This window comes from Stenella coeruleoalba (genome assembly GCF_951394435.1).
Source record: "Stenella coeruleoalba genome assembly, chromosome: 17".
In the NCBI taxonomy this organism is placed as follows: Eukaryota; Metazoa; Chordata; class Mammalia; order Artiodactyla; family Delphinidae; genus Stenella; species Stenella coeruleoalba.
In genome coordinates, this window is record NC_137163.1 from 23098588 (window position 1) to 23117695 (window position 19108).

A 19108-nucleotide genomic window follows, 5' to 3' on the forward strand; every position below is an offset into this window, starting at 1 on the left:
TTGCAGTATCCGCTTCCCATATCCCTCCATATGCTATCAACATTTTTGATAAAATTTGCTTTTGTACAATATATGAGATAATGAACATGGGAAGATTATATGAAGACTGTCTCAATCTCATCCTTAATTTTATTTATAGATTTAGTTTTTACATTTTGCTCGATGCGTCATTATGTTTCACAGACTTTGCAATGCAGCTTGGAATAGGCCTCAGATCAAATTATTTGATGATTAAGAAAAAATGTAAGGAAAAAGAAAACGGGTACAGTGCACTCATTCAAATCAATGCAGTAGCCAATTTTGAACTAAGGTTTGCAGGGTTCAAGCCTGCTTCATGATGTTCAGATGCAGATATCCTCAGCATGAGATCTGGGCTTGCTATGACTTTCACCAAAAAACTAATGACTTGAAAAGATGAGAATGGTTATATTTTAGAGAGATTTCTGAGTCCTTTGCCAGCTGGTGAACCAGAACCATTTAAAAACACAGAACCAGAAAGACTTTTAGGAGAGCTGTCAGATTTTAACATTGCAGTTACATAATCATTGCATTTCCTAATGCATGCCATAAAAGAATAGTTGGGAATTAATGAGTGAATCCAATTATTCCGTTTCTCTGGTTGTGAGCAGCTCTCCCAAGTCTAGGCTGTGCCTACCTTATCTGTTTGTCAGGAAAATAAGACTTCTATATACATTTTATCTATCATACGATCATTTGAACATCTTTTTGTACTGTAGTGTTATAAACAGAAGTATTTCTCCCAGTTTATCTCTTAGTACTCTTATTTCCATCCAAACGTGTGGTCACTGTTTCCCAAGCATGTCACATGCATACCTGCTTCCTTTATTTTGTCATGCTGTTTTACTCTTTGGAACACTTTTATACTTATTTTTTGAATATTTTTTTCCAGTAGCTCCCAGTCTCCATGGCCCAGCTCAGTGCTCCTCTACTAAGCACTTATGGTGCTGTTTTTTTTTTTTAATGTATTTATTTTATTTATTTAATTTTGTTTGCATTGGGTCTTCTTTGCTGTGCACGGGCTTTCTCTAGTTGAGATGAGGGGGCTACTCTTCATTGCAATGCACAGGCTTATTGTGGTGGATTCTCTTGTTGCAGAGCACGGGCTCCAGGCACGCGGGCTTCAGTAGTTGTGGCTTGCAAGCTCTAGAGCTCAGGCTCAGTAGTTGTGGCACACGGGCTTAGCTGCTCTGTGGCATGTGGGATCTTCCCGGACCAGGGCTCGAACCCGTGTCCCCTGCTTTGGCAGGAGGATTCTTAACCACCACGTCACCAGGGAAGCCCACTTATGGTGCTTTCTTCCCACATTTCTTCTATCACTGTCATTGTCACTGAATAGTTAAAAAAAAAATTGTACAGAATATATAGAATATTAAATTATGCCAAGTATTTGGGAGGAGGTTCTAAAATAGAATATAATAGTGTGTATATATATATATATATGTGTGTGTGTGTGTGTGTGTGTGTGTGTGTGTGTTTCAGATATGAATTAACATACAAAAAATATAAATAGGGTACAAAAAAGTGCTATAATCATTCAAAGATAGAATTTACTTCAGTCTGAATCATATTATGTAATCACAAAGAATAGCTTATATTTATAAGTCATTATTTTAAATTTAAGCCTATTTTTTGTTATATTAATGAAATTGTTTTCTCCCTGATAGAAAGGAAAAAAGTTCTATCTACTTTCTATCCATAATTTCTAGGCAGAGTTTTCTACAGAGTCAACCAAAACTTATTATATACCTACTATGAGCAAAGCACTATTCTAGGCAATTTCATAGACAATATTTTAGTTTTTAGCTTTACACAATTAATAAATAGTTGATTACAATAAAGATCAGCCCAATCACATATTTTCATACTGATTTTCAGATTTCAATGCAGACTCAGTTTGATGTTGCCCTTTCTTATGCTATTTCATTTGGATTAATAATATTTATTTTATAAGGAGATGCATAACATTAAATATATTCTCCTTAGTATGATAAAAGTTCAGGATTATTATTACATTAAATTGGTTTATTTTCAAATATTTAGAATACTGCTTACCTATCCAGATAAAGAGAAACTGAAACTGTGAGTCATAGAACTGAATAATAAAAATTCTGAGGTAAAGGCAAATTCACGAAATGTGTATGAAAGACTTCAGAGAAGGGAAATTTGTGGAAACTAATCAACATGGAAATAGATCCAAAATAGACTTTAGACATTCCTTTCCTATCCACTGTATATAATAATTTGCTTTCAGTTGGAGGAAAAAAAAAAAGTAGATACAATGAACTTTTAGATTAGCAGACACTTGGTCCTATCTGCCACATCCATTGAGTGCACTCCAAAAGGTCCTTAATATTTGACCATGTTTAATCCTGTCCAAAATGTCCATATAGACATTTGGTCCACACCAAAAGTTCCTTGATATTTGGTCCTGTCAAAAATCATGTGGCATGGACCAAATATGCTCATGGACATTTTAGATACGACCAAATTTCAAGGATCTTCTGTTGTAATCCAAATGTTTTATGAACGTTTTGGACAGGACCAAGTGTTCTGCAAAGCAATTTTTAAAATAAAATAGGAATTTTAAAAGTATATTGCATAAAGATTTTCATACGAGCTTCCCTGGTGGCGCAGTGGTTGAGAGTTCGCCTACCGATGCAGGGGACACGGGTTTGTGCCGCGGTCCGGGAGGATCCCACATGCCGCGGAGCGGCTAGGCCCGTGAGCCATGGCTGCTGAGTCTGTCCGTCCGGAGCCAGTGCTCCGCAACGAGAGAGGTCGCAACAGTGAGGCCCGCGTACCGCAAAAAAAAAAAAAAAAAAAAGATTTTCACACTATGCTAGCACTTTGTGATTAACTATGCATTAATACTTTTTGTTTTATGCAAACTCATATTAAATCTAAAACATTGTGCTCTTAGTATTTTCATGTACAAATCCCCAGTACTTTCATTTTCTTCAGCCTTTGCACTGAAAATGATAAACTACTTTTCTATGCATACAGGGAGTTTTTATGTCTTCTGTAACATGTACTTGTAGTCCTTATCTGCTATTCTATCCCAATGTGTTTTAAATAAACATACATGTAATAACATCCTTTAAAATTAATTCCTGTCAAAAATTCTTCACAGAAAAAACAATGCACTTTTTTTTTTTTGAATTTATGTGTCGTACAGTGAATTCAGAATAACACTCAAGAAAAAAATGGAGTTCAATTTAGGTTTTAAAATTGCTAATTAACCCATCTAAAATGCCTAATGATACTAAATTTCTCAATTTCTATTAGAGTGGTTCTGCCTTGTTTTAAACTTTAATCATTTAACTTTAGATTATTAAACCTTCCCAAGTTTCTTTGAAATTAGAGGGTATAACTTGTTTAAAAGTTTATAACTCAATAATGACTAAGTATTAGTTTGAATGATTATAATATGATGAATATTATAAAGTTACACCCATAAACTGTGGTATATAGTTAGTTCCAAACAATAATAAAATTCTTGAAACAAGTTAGATTTAAGTTTTACTTTTCTGAAATATTTTGACTCTCTAGAAATTATATGCCATAAAACATTTCTTGAGGGAGAATAAATTGTATTTGCCTTTATCAGTAATAGAAATTGTTTTTACTTTTTCTGAGTGACCCAATGACTAAAGATAAAAGTATTAAGTACCTCTTTTTTCTGTATGAGACTAGTGTTCTTATTCATTTATTTATTTCAGAAAAGCAGTAGCAGCAAACATTTAACATCCCTGCTACAAAATTTTAGAGCCCCTAGTAGTCTGTTGTTTTAGTAAAGATGATTGAGAATAGGTCTGAAGACTCTAGTGCCTCAACCAGCTATCATTCTCCTATTTATCAACAGAGACAATCATATCATTGATTATTAATATTTTCACTAGGCTATCTCTCTCATTGAGAATTCTTACATCTTCAAAAATAATACTCAAAATCCAGAGAGTTACTCAACACAGGTAAATATTTATATAAGCTTGAATACCATATTTGGGTATATCTATGTTTTCTTTAATTCTTGGGAATTTTTCAAATATTTCATGCTCAGTATAACTAATGATTCATGTAGAAGCTTATTTTATATGACATCAATTCTAACTTTAATTAAATTTATATCCATAGAAACTTGTGTACTATACAGCTTACAGAAAAATCTGATGACAATAGTCTAAGGCCATTCTTCCAACATTTAAAAAGTATTGGCATATACAGGATAAATATGGTAATATTTATATAGTAGAGTAGGACAAACTGAGATGACCTATAGGTAGAGACACATTGACCAGGGATTCTGGCCTGCAAGGGATGAGATCATCAATATCTTGGCACACTGTGACACAATTGTGATACACCTGTAAACTGTCAGAAACCTGCTGGGAAGCTCTGGATTAAGGTATTGAACATCAGTATTCATGACATTCAATATAAACTCGATTTGTATTTATCTATTGATCATGTTGAAAAGGTCTGTTTTGTTTTGCTTTTTTCTGTTTAATTCTATATACATAAGCACTGTTTAATAGAACTTGTAGGTTTGTTTGCATTCCAACAAAAGCAGATCATTGAGGCAGGGTTAAAGTGAAAATTCAGAAGTAATCTCAGAAAATATTCCTGGAGAGTGGGGAGGTAAAACGAGAAAGATAAAGATGCCAGTGGGGGATGATTTCAAATAAATGTCTACTCTCAGAACTGGGACTTTATCCCAGTGGGGAATGATAGAGAATGGTGCAGAATATATAGCCAGAGGCAAGGGAGCTAAAATATTAAGTCATCTCCTCTGTCATTGGGTGAGGACAGCTCTGGGGGATGAGAATGCTCATTTGTCGTCCTGCTGTGTAGGGGCAAAATTGGCCCTGGAGGCCAGGGAAAAGCCTCAGGTAAGGAGAGGTGCAGGTGGCAGTAAGAAATCCAGCAGTATGTATTAGAATGCTCGATCTTTAGCAGATGTGGACAGAACACTCCCGGGATCTGCTACTGTTTGGTTTAGTCAGACATTCTGCAAAATTCCATTGTTTACTGGTCTAAGAATCAATTTTATGCTCCTAAATCAGGAGTCAGAAAACTACTGTGCACAGGCCAGATTCAAGCTTTAGGAAACTAATTTAAAGCTATAATTAATTTAAGCTTAGGAAACTAAGATTTACAAATGGAATATTATAATTAGGTTAACACTTTAAAAAATCACTTATCTGACTGTCTTTGGTTTTCATATAATTGATGCAATTTTTTCTAGGTCATCTTTCCTTATCAGGTTAAAAAAATATTTCAATGTGAGTATTTTTCTATTGTATAGTAGGAGTTTCTATCAATATATCATCTAGGAAAGGTCTTCTAGAAAAGGTGAACTATCCGTTTTCCATATTCCCATTTGAATGAGCAAATGAAAACAAGAGAATCATGTCTCACTTTGACAGTACACAAAATAGAAATGCTCACTGATCTGTAGTATTATTTCAGAAAGACCTATAAAAACTACACCTTACATTTAATTCCACCTCTATTATTTTGTCAGGAGTGAATTTCACAAGAGAGCTAGGGAACAGGAAAATTGATTTAATTAACATAAGAAAAAATCTATACCTAATCAAGCAGTCCTTTCCCATGTGGACAGCTGTTCCTTAGTGAGCCATGTGGCAGGTGGCTCCATAGGAGTGGTTGGAAGAAGAAAGTTCCCTTGACAGTCACTTTAAACAGAAGCTGCTTTTGGTTATTTAAAAAAAACCAAACAAACAACACTTATTTTCCTTCCCCCAGGTTTCTTAAATCTTCCTCTATGCTTCTTTTTCCAATTTCATACTCCTAAATGATCCTTTGTTCAAAGAAGTTATTTTGGTTGGTTGCTCTATCCACCAAGCCCTTTAATTTTTATGTCTAATGATAGGAACACTTGAACATAAGAAAAAGAAAATGTTGTATGTCATATTCCATCCTTCATCATGGAATTTGGTTTTCCTACACTTCAACATAGTATTGAAGAAAGATTTTTTAAAAAATTCCTCCTCAGTGTTCTGCTTTGCATTTTTTCTTCTCTTTCCATTAAATCAGCTTTTATCCCCTTTTAATTCCCATACTAATGATCTTTTTAAAATAAACCCTAAAGTTGTTTGTTTTCCTTTCACTGAGAAAAACAAACTATAGGGAAAAGACAAGCCATGGGTTCATCATTTCATCATACCTTTTCATCATACCTAAAATACTAAAAAGTATTTTACAAATATAAGACACTTTATATTATTTTTAGAATTTTTGCACAAGCTATTTCTGGGAGTCCCTCTTCTATGCATGCATGTCATACATTAATTTATTCATCCAGCAAATACATATTTAGTTCCTACCATATGTCCAATACAGGTCTAAATGTTGTGGTTACAAAAAAGTAACAAGATGCAGTCCATACCATTAGTAAGTGTGGGAAGGGCAGGGGGAGAAATATCAGTGGGTAGGTAAAATTCCAAGCAGTAATAACAACTATAAAGATCAGTAAATATTGTTATGTGGGCTCAAAATAAAAGCAGAAAAATTTTTGAGAAAATTATCCCTAAACTGTATATATGTGGTATATATATATAATATATCCTATTTAGGCACATATAGGCACCTAACTTTTTCTTGGTATACACTTTTGAATGATTTTCTGGCCTATTTTTAGAAAAACAAATCTTTAGTATTATGAGACAGGATCCTAGGATTTCAGAGTAACCGGGTTAACTTTAAAACAAACTATCTCACATTAGAATTTAAGTAGGTGTGACCACCTAGAGGGGTGGGATAGGGAGGGTGGGAGGGATACGCAAGAGGGAGGAGATATGGGGATTAATGTATATGTATAGCTGACTCACTTTTTTATAAGGCAGAAACCAGCACACCATTGTAAAGCAATTATACTCCAATAAAGATGTTAAAAAAAAAAGAATTTAAGTAGGGCATGAACTAATAGAGACCAAAAATGACTCCATTATTACAGCAGGGTTTGATACACTGTTTAAATATCACTGGTCATTGTTACAAACTTTATAGAGCAAATCCCTTTGTTTTTATTCAAGTTGTTAGCAGAGATCTCTAATTGCTAATTTGGTACTTCACCAAATAATGAAAAAACTGGCAGAGTTCATGAAGACTATAGTAAAACTGTATTACCTGTAGCTTTAATAAAGCTAATTAATTTAATAAGGTAAAAGCCACTCATTAGTTCATCATACGTTAGTGCTTTACAAGCATAAGATACTTCATATTATTTTTAGGGTATTTCTTCAGGATTTTTCTTGGCTTCACTCTTTTTATTGATTCATGTTATTCATGTATTTATTTATCCAGCAAATAAATATTCAGTACCTCCCATGTGTCCAGCACTGGCATAATGTTGGAACCATAAATATTAAGATACTGTCTATACCGTGTATAAGAATGATAGTGGCCTGGAGAGATAGTTAAGTATATAAATGGACTGCAAGGCAGTAATATCAATACCCAAGATGTGAAAATATTATGTGAGCAAACAGTAAAAACAGATATTTCAGAATGATTTCCAGATACATTTACACCTGAACAATTATACCTTCCAAGGGGTGTGTGTGTGTGTGTGTGTGTTCATCAAATATTAGTTCTGTTGTAGAATACATGAGAAAAAAACTTGGTCAAGTAAAAGTTATTGTTTGTAATGACATAAAGCACATTAACTTCCATAATAGAAAACCACAATAAACAGAGATAGATATGTTGAAAGTTATAAGAAACTTTTATATTTATTTTTCCTATAATATTTTAGGCACAGATGATCTCCTGTGTGATACATATTATCTAAAAATTCCATGTATCTAACTATCTATGTACCTCCCACCTACCTATCTTTCTATTATCTATCGCATACCTTCTACAAAGCTTGATTTTGTAGAAGAAATATGAGTGTTACACCTTGAAAAGAATTATTTTAAACTAGAATTAATTATAATTGATTCTTCATTCCTAGGCAAAAGCTTAGTTCATATAATTGGAGAAATAAAACCCTATAAATAAAACTCAAAGACATGAAAATCTCCCTCCTTCTAATACTCCAATTGTCATAAACCTTTGACTTTAAGAAATTTATAACACACTGATCTCACCACTTTTTGTTTTTTTTTTTACTGTCCCCAACCTTATGTTCTCACATCTCATCTTCCAAGCTTAAATTTTGTAATAAACCATTATAATTATTTACTGGTATTTACCCTCAAGAATTTGGATCCTTATTTATTATGCTCTTTAAACAAACAAACAAACACAAAACTGCCAAATCCAGCTTTCTGTTTAGTGTTGCCTGCACTAGGATAATAGAACATGGCTTAAATAAAACCCTCAACAATACGGACCACTCTCTCCTTCCTATAGTTAGCCAAGTTCCCACTTTTGTATTGGATACTATTGAAGAAATTGGTCCAATTATTTCTGCCCTTTATATCCATATCAAACTTTCCCTCCCTCCTGGATGATTACTATCAGGTATAGAACTGTGCTGTATTTCTTTTGTAATATAAAAAAAGAAAAAGATACAGAGAAAGAAACATCTTAATTCCATTTATCTTACCAGCTACTGATCTGAACTCTCTTTTCCTTTACACAAAACTTTCTTGAAATAATTGTGTGTGTGTGTTGTTTCCGATTCCTTTCTCACTATTCTCTATTGAACATGTATGTTCTTATTAGGCTTCAACCTTGTTATTCCACTGAAACTTTCCTTAGGAAGGACACCAATAATCTCCACATTGCTAAATTAAATTATCAAACTTAAATTTGCACCTGTTTTGACATAGAAATAGCATTTGAAAAATTTCATCATTTTCATGTCCACAAAACTGTTCACTTATAAAAGATGGTAGGATTATACTATCGGATGGGACAACCAAAAGTATAAGGTGTTAGTTGACAGTTATAAAATGTTAATTTTCCTCAAATTAACTAACAATTAACCTAAATATAAACCCAAGTAAAATTTTAGTTTCTTTTATTTTATATTTGTTTTATCTTTTAAGTATATTTAGGCTTATGGAAAAGTTACAAAAATAATACCAAAAATTTTCTTATATTCCTTACCCTGCTTTCCTATATGTTAACATCTTATGTAACAATGAAATAATCAGCAAGAACAAAATTATCATGATTAAGCAAGCTTCACAGTAATAAATGTTGACAAGATCCATCACTGGATGCTAAAATTAGTGGCTGGAAGTATGAGGAGAAAGAACAATTGAATAGTCTCAAAGTGTAACTGCACTGTAGAGCTGGACTCTTGGGACTTTCCCGAAACAGACCCCTCCCCCATATCCTCTGCTTTAGCTCCTCTCTGAAGTACTTAGATAATATAACCTGATGCACATTCCCTGAGTTGGTTTACAGATGCTAAAGCCACCATCAAATGGAAGAAATTAACTACTTGATGATCATGAGCACATAGGCCCCAGACATACTGGAGCCTAAGGATTGATAATGTTAACCCCTGTGACACTGCACTGTTACCTCACCATCAACCAATCAGAGAATTGTGCATGATCTGATCATATACCTTTGGACTCCTCTTCCCTCACTTTGCCTTTAAAGATGCTTTGCAGAAACCCATCAGACTGTTGGGGCTTTTTGAGTACTAGCCATCCTGAACTCCTTGCTTGGCATCCTGCAGTAAGTGTTGTACTTTCCTTCACCACAACCTGGTTCCAGTAGATTGGCTTTGCTGCACGTGGGCTAATGGACCGCAGTTTGGTTTGGTAACAAAAGTATCTCCCATAAGATACTAAGTATCAATTACAAAGAGAAAGATAATGAATTTACAGTGGAGAAATTTGGCAGACAATAACTTAACCAAATGATCAAGGTATACATCACCAGTAATAAGAAGACTCAATACCATAACCTGTTAGTACAATGCACTGAAAAGACAGCATCATCGATTTGGTATTTTTGCCAAAAATGCAGAACATAATGCCAATTATGAGAAAACATTGGACAAACCCAACTGAGGTACGTTTTACAAAATAACTAATCAATATTTTTTTGAAGACTTAAGATTATGAAAGATAAGCAAAGCGAGAGTAATTAATTTTGTAATTTAAGAAATTCTATAAACTCACTTTAAAGATTATATGGAGAATTTAAGGCTCTAAAATAGCCATGTCGATCTAAAAAAATTGGATAAAGGTGAAAATTATGCTCTATGACATATTAAGATACGGAACAAATTATTATAAATATGGAATGAGAGCAAAAAAACCCAGTTGAACTGTGAAAAATGATTACAGAGCTAAAAAGCAAATCCATAAAATTTCAGAAACCTGACATATAATAAAACACAAAACAAAGGGAAAACTTTAGGAATAGTATAGAATAAATGACATACAATATGGAGAAAAATAAATATGAATTCTTCCCTAAAATATCATCTTATATAAGGGCTTGGGTATCTTCGAACTAATCCTCTATGGCTACCAAGAGATGACTAGTTAAATTTTACATAGATTAAATAAACAAACATTAAAGGAAATATTATAAAGCTAAGAAAAATATAGAATAATACTTTTTGTGATGTGGGGATGGGGAAAGATTTCATATGAAAACCTGAAAAGAACACATCAAGGCAAAGACACTACCTGTGCTTGGTTACAGCAAAGTTATGAATTTCTATGCAATAGACACCTGGGACAAAGTCAATGGAAAACAGAATGGGGAAGGTATTTTCTATCTCAACATTGCCAATGTGTTAGTCTAGAAGATAGAAGAACTACAAATTCATAAAAATGGCAATGACAAAATAATCCCGATAGAAAAGAACATGCGCAAACGTTATGACAGATAATTTATAGAAGAGAAAACACAGGAAGCTAACACACATACCAAAAGGTGCTGAAAACCATTAGTATTTAGATAAATACAAATGTAGAAACAAAAAACAATGAGTTGTCTCTTTTTACATATTAGAAATGTAACACAACAAGGTGGGTAATGGACGGGGTTAGGAATGTGAATTTGAAGGACTTCTCATGCACTGCTGGAGGGTGTGAACAGCAATCGAGTATGTTTATCACGCCATTATTTGTGGAAGAAACCTACTGCTTATCTCTGAAAAATGGATAGTCAAAACCCAGCAGCCAGAGGATCTTCTTAAAACATAAGACAGATTATGTCGTTTCTTCTCTCAAAACTCTAATGTTTATTTTCGATCTTAGAATAAAAGTGAAGTTTAATGCAATTACAGAAAAAATTCCACGTGGCCTGAAAATTCTAACTTTCAGCAAGGTCAGCTACTCATTTATGAGGCCCAGTACAAACTAAAGATATACATACACACTTATTCTAAATCCGAAACAGGTGTTATTAAAGATAGCTAAATAAAAAGCTTTTCTCTTTCTTCCTTCACCAGTCTCTCAACTTGTCATGTTTTTGTTATTGTCATTCAAGTAAACAATAATTAAATTTTTAATTATTATTGCATAAGATTTACTGTCCATCTTAATACTGTGAATGCCAGTTTTAATGCAAACATAAGAGCATTTAAGTCATATACAGAAACACTGAAATTAAACAATATATATTTTATAACTTGTACATGTGTATATATTTTATTCTTCCAGAACAGTGGAAGCACTTTAGAAAACTAATTCAATGGTTTATTTCACTTGATAGGTTCCCATTTTACTAGTATTCTCTACCTTCAGTTCACTGATGAATAAGGAAAGACAAAGAAACAGAGCTATCGATTGCCCAATTTTTTCTTTCTGTCATCATTGCCATGGAAGTAGTTGGCTAATACAGGGAAATAAAATGAGTAAGAAAGATATGATAGAGTTGTATGGTTGCTTGTGTATTTTATTACACAGCCATCTTATTTCTGCATTCAAAGCAAGTTCTAGTTTAAGAAGAAAGTTGGGTTTTTCAAGACTGTCAGTGCCCCACGTATTAAATCATAGATATGTCACTCCTACCTTACATTTGCTTTGAGTCTTGCTGAATGCCCATTCCTTAGTCCACTGGTATCCTGTGTTCATGAGGTATTGTGACTCCTGTACTACGTGAATGTGATTGCAAAAAACTGTGGACTTGCATATTATATCCCTTCTGCCCACATGCATGTTCCATTTCCCCATCAGTCTTCACTTAAAAAACACAAGTTCAACAACAAAACTGGTAAACATTTCAAGATGGCAACAGCAAAGCATCAAACTCAGTATGAGGCTCTTGGGAGCATGGGGTCCTATGTAACTACACAGGTTGCACCCCCATGAAGCAGACTGCTCAGGCTTCACCCTCTATGACTCCTCCCCTCATACTCTGTTCCATCAGCTTGGCTTCCTCACTGTCCCTAAATATGGCAAACATATCTTTGCCTGAGGGCCTGTGAACTTGCTTTTCCTCCAGACATCTGCATGGTTTCCTCCCTTTCCCTTCAGTCTTTACTGCAGTATCACCTTCTCAGCCAGGTCCTTTCTGGCTGTCCTTCTTAAATTGTATTTCCCTCACTCCCAGAACATCTCATCCCACGATTCTCTATTTTTTCTCTTATAAAGAGCTTTTATTTATAGCTAGTATACTATGCATTTTATTTATTTATCTTGTTACATACCTCTCCCACTGGGATGTAAGTGGGAGGGAGTTTTGTTTTATAAGGTGAGGGCGTTTTTCTTGTTTTGATATTTGCTCTTTCCCCAGGGTCTATAGTTATTAGTGAAAAATATAAGGTGTGCAATAAATATTTAACACATGAAGTAATGTATTTGGGCCAATGCTAAAGTGGAATTAAGTCAAACAAACAACAGCCAGAAACAAAATAGGAATGGGGATCAAACATTCAGCAACAGAAGACATTTTAAGCCAAAGACAGAGGTAGCTAGGATGAATGTAAACCCATGGGTAGTACTGTCCTTAGATAATTGTCCTAGCAAGTGGGACCCTCACCTTGGACTCCATGCTTCAGAGGGGCCCAGTATGTTTTACCACACCTTTGTCAAAACTTACGAAGTCCTGTAGTATTTGAGTCCTAGCTCTCCATTTCAGGAGTGTGGACCCAGTTTTGGGGAATAGTCTAGTGAGATTAGAATAGTGTAGAGATTTCCTGTTAGCCAGTAGAAAATCTCTTTCATGAGATTGTGTAAGAGTGGGCCACCGGAATTGTGCTTATGTGATATCTTATTCATTAGATGAAAAAATTCAGAGCAGGGACTACCAGTGGTCCAATGGTGACCTTTGGGTTGGAGCTCTGCACGTGTCAGTATTCTAATTACAGTGGCAACTCCAGTCTACATACTCCAAAGTGGAAAGAGTGGTGGCAGGCATCCCTTAGCCTCACCCCACACAGCCAGTACCCAGGATGCTCACCTCCCCCGTTTATGTACTCCACACCATATCTCAGGCTGTAGTCCAGGGGTGCCCACACCTACCTCCCACGAGAGCTCTGCAACGTCAGTGGACTATTCCAATCAATGCTCTCTCTTTTCTACAATTGACAACTATTCTTGTTCTATCCATTTGCTGGTTGCCTAACCTTTCTTCTTGTCATGGCATACGGAAGGTTAGTATGCCATCAACATTAAAAAAGGTTAAGTTCTAGAAAAAACAATTAGAGCCTAAAGATTTTAAGAGAAATCACGGCTAGATGACGTGTCATCCTATGTTTATGCATGAACGTTAGAATAGTATTTTAACATGACCAGAACACAATATTCATATTCCTTTGCACTTACGGTCATCTTCAGTCAAGCATGGTTCACAACCTTTGAGAGAGTCAGTCGGTAGAAATCAGCCTTCATAGGCAGCATGCTGGTTGATGCAGCACTATAAGTAATGATGTAACTGCCTTTAAATAAATGGTACTAGGGAACTGCAGAAGCAAAAATATCTACCTTGTTTCCATACAGATAGGTTTTAAAGAGTCTTGGCATTGTGAGTTGTAAGATCATTGCTTTTTTTTACACTGGAATAAATTAAGTTAACCAGAAAGGGTACATTTAACAATAAAAACATGTTTCTTGGACTCATATGAATAGAAACTGATGCCTGAACATTATAAAAAAATCTTCATGTGCACTGATTCGACAATACACAGCCATGTAAGTTTCTCTTCTCTACTCAGTTATTCCAAACCTTCATCAATAAATCACTATACTTCAGATAGGCCCATGAATTTTGTAATCTATTTTAAATCAAACTGCCTACATGAACAGAGGTCACACAAAAACTATTTGCCTGGAGACGCACACGCACCAGAGGGTGGTCCTACCTTTGGGAATTTGCACACTTTATGGAGAAGGCAATGGGCTTCCCACACAAAGTGGGTTTGAGACACTATGTTTCAAGGCACAGGGTCCCCCAAGTGGGTAGACCATCTTAAGTTCTGAGCAAGAAGGTGAGGCAAAAAGTAACTCTAGGAATTTACTCACTCCATGTGTAAACTCAATCAAATAATTTCAATGCTCCTCAGTTTTTCTCACTTGTAAAAACAGTTAATCTGATCAGATTAATAGTAAGATCCTGTCTATGGTTTAATTTCGTTTCTTTGACTCCTCCTTGAAGTGACTTTTTGCCTCCATTTCTTCAACTGTATCCTGGGAATATATGTCAACTATATTCCCTTAGGATATCACAGAAACCAGTTAACTAATAATTTGGACACATGAGGTTTTTTTTAGGCACAGAGATAATTAGAAAACATACATTTTAAAAATTATTATATACAAGGTTTTTCTTTTCTCAATATGTGGTTACTTCAAGTTGTAACTAAAAGAGAAGTTAATTCAGCTTGGCTTTAAATATCCATAAGAGGGTGCAAAGTCAATATCTAGAAAAAGAACCTATTAAAAATACATATAAAGGAAAATTGCAGTCAAGCAGCTACACCATCTGGGTCATATGAAAATGAGAAGTAGTGATGAGTGTCTGCATGCTGATGGTACTGCAGACCTAATCAACTCACTGTCTCTCCAAGCAGTCATGTGTACAGATTAATGAAGAGAGATGACAGAATAAAACTTCCCACTGACTTGCTGTGGATAAGCTGTTTTGCTCCATCATTGTCTCAGCTTTGCTTACAGGACAGTAGATTCACTCTAGCATGTGCTTTTCTACTAATCGTTTTGACTAAATGAACTAAATCTTGTGGTAAAAGGTGCCAACAAACATCTGGTAGCTCTAAATCGGAACCAGTGTGGATAAACTCAGCCATGCTGTCTTTTATTACTCAACGATGATCACAGATCAGCATGCTGCCACTGACCCAACACAAGATGACCCAGTGTTACCACTTTGTCAGGCAGAAGACACATTTCTTACAGCTTTCAAAGGTGATTTCTTTTATCCTATTTTCAAGATTATTTCTAAAGTCAGTGGAACCATTTTTATTGTGTTCCTTTCTAATAGGTAGTTTTGTAGTTTTAACTGCTAAGCTATCTCAAACTCGGGCTGAGAATTTTATTTCATTTTGTAACAGTTATCTCTTACACATAAGCATGTTAAAATTAAAGCCATTAAATACATTCTGGAGTATTGGAACATTTTTCACCTACAAATTTCTGATTTTATTTGAAAATTAATGGAACTTATCATCCTTAAAGTAAAAAATCGAGTAAATATTTAAAAGGCTAGGCACATGGGTATTGGAGCCCTGGCCCCTTGGTGGAACTTTCGTCTTTAAAGCTTAACAACAATTAAATATTCACTCAGATAGAACTCACCATTGCTGTCAGATTCAGCTAATTATTGATTCCTGAATATACCAAGGCACTTTTGTGGAAATTGCAAAATGAAACTTGAATTACAAACCTCATACACTTCTCCAGGTTAAATTGTGTCAGGGCTAGGGCATAGCTTTTGGAAAACTAAGCCCAGACAAGAAATCAGTCTCCCAGTCCTCTGAGCCTTTGTACAGTGCATACACTAGAAAAGTACAGGCAGGAGGTTACCTGGTACAAATTTATAACATTTGTGAGGACCTGGGGCAAGAGGAAAATTAGAGGCTTGTAGACAGTACCCAAAACATTAAAAAAAAATATATATATATATATAAACACATATAAATATATATGTGTTTATATATCTATATATATCTCTCAAGAGATATAGATACATAAATATTTAAATCTACAAAGAAAAAATTAAAAAAAAATTTTTTCTCTACCTTGTCCAGTGGAGCATCATGCAGATTTTCTGACGGAATAGGGCTGTAGGATAAGAGAGACGATTGATCTTTATAAGAAATTAGTAAGCAAACACACACAAAAAATGAGATTCAAACTAAAATATATAATAATCTCTCAATATTTTTTTCTTTTATAGTAGCTAAAATTATTTTCCCTTTAGGGAAACTCCATGATATAAAATTTAGCATAATAAAAATATCATTTAAAAAACTTAACAACACCTGCAATTTACTTATTTCAATCACATCTGCACTCTTAATTGTTTCAGGAGCAGAATTTCTCACGTTACTGAACCTTCCAAATCATTCAGAGTAGTGGGAAGGGGCTACAGTAAATTGTTCTATGATTAAGTTTTGAAGAATTTACTAGTACTGATGGTCCATAGTAAAAATAAAACAAAAACATCTTTTAAATTCTATAAAGCAAAACATTTTGGTTGTCCTTCTTTTCTTTATTCCACATATCTTGAGTTTCAATTTGTTGTCTTTCTTAAATTTTTCTTTATTGTTACCAAGTCAAGGAGAAGAAAGAAAATGAACTAAAGCAACAGTTTCAGAATAAGCTTGCCCCGCCTCCCCTCCCAACCCCAAATCCTTAGTAATTTAGAAGCATCAATGCCTATTTTTGGAAATGAATGATTCAGAATGCCTCTGCTTGCAACAAAACTTTACTTTTTTTTTTTTTTTGGTATCTTTTGACCACTTTCAAACTTTTATCACAAGAAAAGTAGGCTATTCAAATTTTCCGAACTAACATTGAAAATAGATATACATTATCCAAACCTTTTCCCTACACTTTTTTGTATGTTATTAAGACAGACAGAAGTTAACATTTCTTCTAACATGCTCTTGAAATTAGCCAAAATTATTTATTTATTATTTAATTATTTAATGTCATATCTTGTTTTATTTACTTCATCTCTATAGAAAACCAAGAATTATACTGAAGTTCATATGCATTGCTCAAAGATATTTTTTACTTTATTAATTATATAAATATCCACAATCAATAAATAGTAATATTTTAGTGCTTTAAATTCATATCATTCTTAATGTGTCAGCTCCATGCAAGAGGTTGCATCAGTGAAGACATTTATAAAAATTTGCAATTATTGTTTAATACTATAGTATTAATAAGTTTATCTATTCACCTATCAATTTATTTAGTCAAAGAATTAGCATTTAATATCAGTTGTGCCTCAGATACTGGTTTGGTTCCTGAGAATAAAGATTTTGCTTTCCAAAGAGTTCACATATTGTGGTTGTGAGAATCTCTTAAAGCTATGACCACAAAATTATGAAGTCAAAATAAATATAGCAATGTGATCAGGGTGTTAAAAAGACAAGACAAGGTTTTACTTGACCCAAGATATACAGAGACAGATTTTTTAAGTTTCTAGAGGAAAAGAAATTCTTTGCTGTGACTTAAAAAAATTTTTTTTCCATTCTTTATTCCTTCTTTTCTTCCTTTTATAAACTAAATTGTTCCTAGCTAAATATTCATATGTGAAATTGTGATATAATAGGATAGCTGTTCACAGGCTACTAGATTGAAATGAAATTTTCTGATTAGGTTAATCTAAGTGTGCCCTACACTCAGATTAACCTAACTGCAAAAGGTCAAATTAAGTCAAATTTGTAGAAAACCTGTTGAAGATAAGTTGACCATAGATGCATGAATTTATTTCTAAGCACTCTACTCTGTTCCATTGGTCTATAAGTTTATGTCAGTACCATAGTGTTTTAATTCCTATATCTTTGTAATATAATTTGAAATCAGAAAGTGAGATGTCTCAAGCATTGTTCTTCTTTTTCAAGATTGCATTGACTCTTTGGGGTGTTTCGTGATTCCATATGAATTTTAGGATTGCTTTTTCTATTTCTGTGAAAAATGTTATTGGGATTTTGATAGAACTTGCAGTGAGTCTGTAGATTACTTTGGGTAGTATAGACATTTTGTCAATATTAATTCTTCCAATCCATCAACACAGAATATCTTTCTATTTTTGTAACAACATGGATGGACCTGGAGAGCATTATGCTAGGTATAACAGAAACAAGGCAGAAACAGAAAGTCAAATACTATAGGATCTCATTTACATGTGGAATTGAGAATAGTCTGATAGGCCCTCTCATAGAAGCAGAGAATAGAATAGTGGTTACCAGGAGCTGGGGAGAAGGAGAAACGGGGAGATGATGGTTAAAAGGTACAAAGTTTCAGTTTCGGAAGAATTCTGGAGATCTACTATAAGACATAGCGCCTATAGCTAATAATACTATATTGTGTAGTTAAAATTTACTAAGAGGGTAGATCTCATGTTAAATGTTCTTACCACAAATAATAATAATGCTAATAAAGGTGCAGGAAGAAACTTTGGGAGGTGATGGATATGTTTATGTCCTTGATGGTGGTGGCTGATAGTTTTATGAGTGTATACTTATTTTCAAACTCAACAAGTTATATATATTCCAAATACATAGCTTAAAAAAAAAGAAAACCTGAGAAATCATTGCTTTCAAATTTACTGATTTTCTTAACTCTTCTGATAACTCTTAACTCTTCTGATAACTCTTCTGATAATCCTGGGTATGTATTCTGATTTCAAACTTTGAGCTTCTTTCCCCATAATTATACTAAGTAGTCTCTCCCCCTCTCTCTCTACCTCTCTCTCTCTCAAATCAAAGGAGTTTATTGTTTCTACCTCCTGTAGTACATTTTAAAACAGCAACCTAGGGAGAACCTAAGATATATAATGGCATACTTATAGTTTACTTGAAGTAGTTCATAGTGAATATAATTTAGGAAAAAAGTGTCTAGTGTTGAAAAAAGCATCATGATTTCAATCAGATCTGCAAAATTAAACAAAAATGCAGAGCTATGCATGGGAAGATATGCTAGTTCCATCTTCATATTCCAAACTC

The 19108-nt window shown here is 34.1% G+C and overlaps 1 protein-coding gene across 1 annotated transcript in view; it reads right to left on the reverse strand.

Annotated features, from left to right (window-relative positions):
* The window catches only part of LOC307176065 (uncharacterized protein), a gene marked incomplete at its 5' end in the record, with an annotated part of 522216 nt that overhangs the window by 137544 nt on the left and 365564 nt on the right, over positions 1 to 19108 (reverse strand). Inside the window, one exon of the mRNA XM_079901820.1 lies at positions 16166 to 16208. The remainder of the gene's footprint in view (positions 1 to 16165; positions 16209 to 19108) is intronic.